Source organism: Mercurialis annua, linkage group LG4 (assembly GCF_937616625.2).
Source record: "Mercurialis annua linkage group LG4, ddMerAnnu1.2, whole genome shotgun sequence".
Classification (NCBI taxonomy): domain Eukaryota; kingdom Viridiplantae; phylum Streptophyta; class Magnoliopsida; order Malpighiales; family Euphorbiaceae; genus Mercurialis; species Mercurialis annua.
In genome coordinates, this window is record NC_065573.1 from 9,574,759 (window position 1) to 9,578,502 (window position 3,744).

At 34.9% G+C, this 3,744-nt stretch overlaps 1 non-coding gene across 1 annotated transcript; it reads right to left on the minus strand.

Annotated features, from left to right (window-relative positions):
• Positions 1–1,721: 1,721 nt before the first annotated feature.
• On the minus strand, positions 1,722–1,809 carry TRNAS-GCU (transfer RNA serine (anticodon GCU)). The gene has a single exon. It is a non-coding gene; the product is annotated as a tRNA-Ser (tRNA).
• Positions 1,810–3,744: the final 1,935 nt, after the last annotated feature.

Genomic DNA, 3,744 nt, shown 5'->3' on the forward strand with positions numbered 1-3,744 from the left:
TCGCTAGATTAGTATGTCGCGTCACAGGTCTTTATAACGCGTTGTTACGATTACTTAGACATGGTTAGGTTATATTACGCACAATATGTGTAAAGAGGGACGGTAGATTAGTATGTCGCATCTCAAGTCTCTTTAAGGCATCATTTCGATTACCATGCTTATGTTATGTTACAAATCTCTCTAACACGTCGTACCGATTACCTAAGCATGGTTTGGTTATATTACGCAAAGTGTGTGTGAAAAGTGACAATAGATGAGTATGTCGCGTCTCAAGTGTCTTTAACGCGTCATTACGATTATGTAAGCATGGTTAGGTTATTTTGGGCAAATTGTGCGTGAAAAGTGACGCTAGATTAGTATGTCGCATCTCAAGTCTCTTTAACGTGTCGTTCCGATTACCTAAGCATATTTAGGTTATATTACGCAATGTGTGCGTGAAAACTGTCGCTAGGTTAGTATGTCGTATCTCAAGTCTATTTAACGCGTCGTTCTTATTACCTAAGCATGGTTAGGTTATTTTACGCAAAGTGTGCGTGAAAAGTGATGCTAGATTAGTATGTCGCCTCTCAAGTCTCTTTAGCGCGTCGTTCCGATTACCTAAGCATGGTTAGGTTATATTACGCAAAGTGTGCTTAAAAGGTGAGGCTAGTTTAGTATGGCGTGTTTCAAGTTTCTTTAACATGTCATTTCGATTACCATGCTTATGTCGCGTCATAAGTGTCTCTAACGCGTCGTTCTGATTACCTATGCATGGTTAGGTCATATTACACAAAGTGTGGTCGATAAATGACAATAGACTAGTATGTCGTGTCTTAAGTCTCTTTAACGCGTCGTTCCGATTACCTAAGCATGGTTAGGTTATTTTACGCAAAGTGTGCGTGAAAAGTGACGCTAGATTAGTATGTTGCGTCATAAGTCTCTTTAACGCGTCGTTCCTATTACTTAAGCATGGTTAGGTTATGTTACGCAACGTGCGCGTGAAAACTGTTGCTAGTTTAGTATGTCGTGTCTCCAGTCTCTTTAATGCGTCGTTTTGATTACCTCATGGTTAGGTTATATTATGCAAAATGTGCGTTAAAAGTGTCGCCAGATTAGTATGTCGCGTCACAAGTCTTTGTAACGTTTGTAAACATTTGGATTAAATCGCCAAAAAGGTGAAATATTTGGTTTTGTTTTGTAACGTTTGTAAACGGTTGACTAAAACTGCTATAAAGGTGAAACGTTTGGATTTGTTTCGTAACGTTTGTAAACAACAAAAAAAGAAATTGTACAGTACGGAATTAAATAAAAAAAGACTGAACTCATAAAAAAAAAAAAGATAGACCGATCGTTCGAGTCGTTCCAATTCATTTAAGCCAGTATAGATATCAAAAAAAGACGGGAGCGCCGTCTTCGCAAACATGAATAGATTAGGAGAGATGGAGCTTGTACAGTACTACCAGTACCAGAAATGCATCTCCTTCGTCCGCGCGCGATAGCTCTACCTGGCGTGCCGTGCCGTCTTGTATGCAAGCGAAGCGCTATTGGAGGCAATAGAATAAATAGCTCACTGAGCGATGATTGATGTAGCCCCCCACCTCTGAAAGCTGAAGGAAGGCAGTGCCCTCGATTGTTTTATTCTAGAGAGAAGAAAAGAATTATGGCGCCCCAGAACCGTGACATCCAGCAGCAGCATCCCCTTGCGTGCGAGAGACTTCTAGAAAAAAATTCTAAGTCATCACCGGAAAGAGAGGGATTCGAACCCTCGGTACGAATAACTCGTACAACGGATTAGCAATCCGACGCTTTAGTCCACTCAGCCATCTCTCCCGATTGAAAAAGGATACTTACTATGTTACATACAAGTAACGCTTAAAAAATAAAAAAAGCCTTTATTCTTTATTCTTTCTTTATTTTATTACTTTACTTTCAATTTTCAGAATTCTTTCAGAATTCCTTTTTATAGTTCGTTTTTTTTATATGGTTTTATACGGAGCTATAAAATTTAATACACCCGATATTTAATATCTCCTATTAATTATTCTATTAATATTCATTATTCTAATTATTATATTCATTATATTGTATTAATTTAATTAATAATTTTAATTAATAATTCATTATATAATTAGTAATTTTTTAATTAATTTTTTAAAACAGAATAAAATGTTTATATAAAAATAAAATGTTTATATAAAAATAAAATATATTTATATAAAAATAAAATATATATATATAATAAAATATAATAAATAAATATATAAAAGAAAATAATATATAAAAAATTATAAAAAATTTCAATAAATAATATAAGAAAAATATAAGAAATGTAAGAAAATATTCGTATATATTTAGTATATAATTTAATGGAAAATACAACTCTAAAATAAATATAGAAAACTTTCATCCGTAAGCTAGATTAGTATGTCCAGTCTTAAATCTCTTTAACGCGTCGTTCTGATTACCTAAGCATGGTTAGGTTCTATTACGCAAAAAGTGTGCATAAAAAGTGACGCTAGATTAGTATGTTCTGTCTCAAGTCTCTTTAACGCGTCGTTTCGCTTACCATACTTATCTAGCGTCACAAGTCTCTTTAACGCGTCGTTCCGATTACCTAAGCATGGTTAGGTTATATTAAGCAAAGCGTGCGTGAAAAGTGACGTTAGATTAGTACGTCGCGTCTCAAGTCTCTCTAATACGTCGTTCCGATTTCCTAAGCATTGTTAGGTTATATTACGCAAAGTGTGCGTGAAAAGTGACACTAGATTAGTATGTCTCGTCTCAAGTCTCCATACGCGTCGTTTTGATTTCCTAAGCATGGTTATGTCACATTTCGCAAAGTGTGCGTAAAAAGTGACGCTATATTAATATTGCGCGTCTCAAGTCTCTTTCGATTATAATGCTTATGTCGCGTCACAAGTCTCTCTAACACGTCGTTCTGATTACCTAAGCATGGTTAGGTTATATGAGGCAAAGTATGCGTGAAAAATGACAATAGATTAGTATGTCGCGTCTTAAGTCTATTTAATACGTCGTTTCAATTAATTAAGCATGGTTAGGTTATATTACGCACAATGTACGTGAAAAATGACAATAGATTAGTATGTCGTGTCTTCAGTCTATCTAACTTGTCATTCTGATTACCTAAGCATTGTGAAAAGCGACGCTAGATTAGTATGTCGCGTCTCAATTCTCTTTATTGCGTTGTTCCGATTACCTAAGCATGGTTAGGTTATACTCCCTCCGTCCCGTAAAGATAGAAAAAGTAGCTACTTTTTTTGTCCCACAAAGATAGAAAAAGTAGTGTTAGTTAACTATAAAATTATTAAAATACCCTTATATCAACATTAATTGATTTAAAGTTTCAATGTATGGTTTTTATGCATCTAAAATTCTATTGGCTAATATTTATATAGTGGCTTTGGGTTGTGTGAATCACTAATTTATTATGATTTACTTCAAGAAATTAAAAGGACAATTTAGGAAAATTATCACAAATTACCTATAATTAACTACTTTCTTAATTCTTGTGAAATAACTACTTTTTCTATCTTTACGGGGCGGAGGGAGTATTACACAAAGCGTGCGTGAAAAGTAACGCTAGATTAGTATTTCGCGTCTCAAGTCTCTTTAAAGCGTCATTCCGATTATCTAAGTACGGTTAGGTTATATTATGCAAAGTGTACGTGAAAAGTGACACTAGATTAGTATGTCGCGTCTAAAGTCACTTTAACGCGTCGTTCTGATTACCTAAGCGTGGTTTGG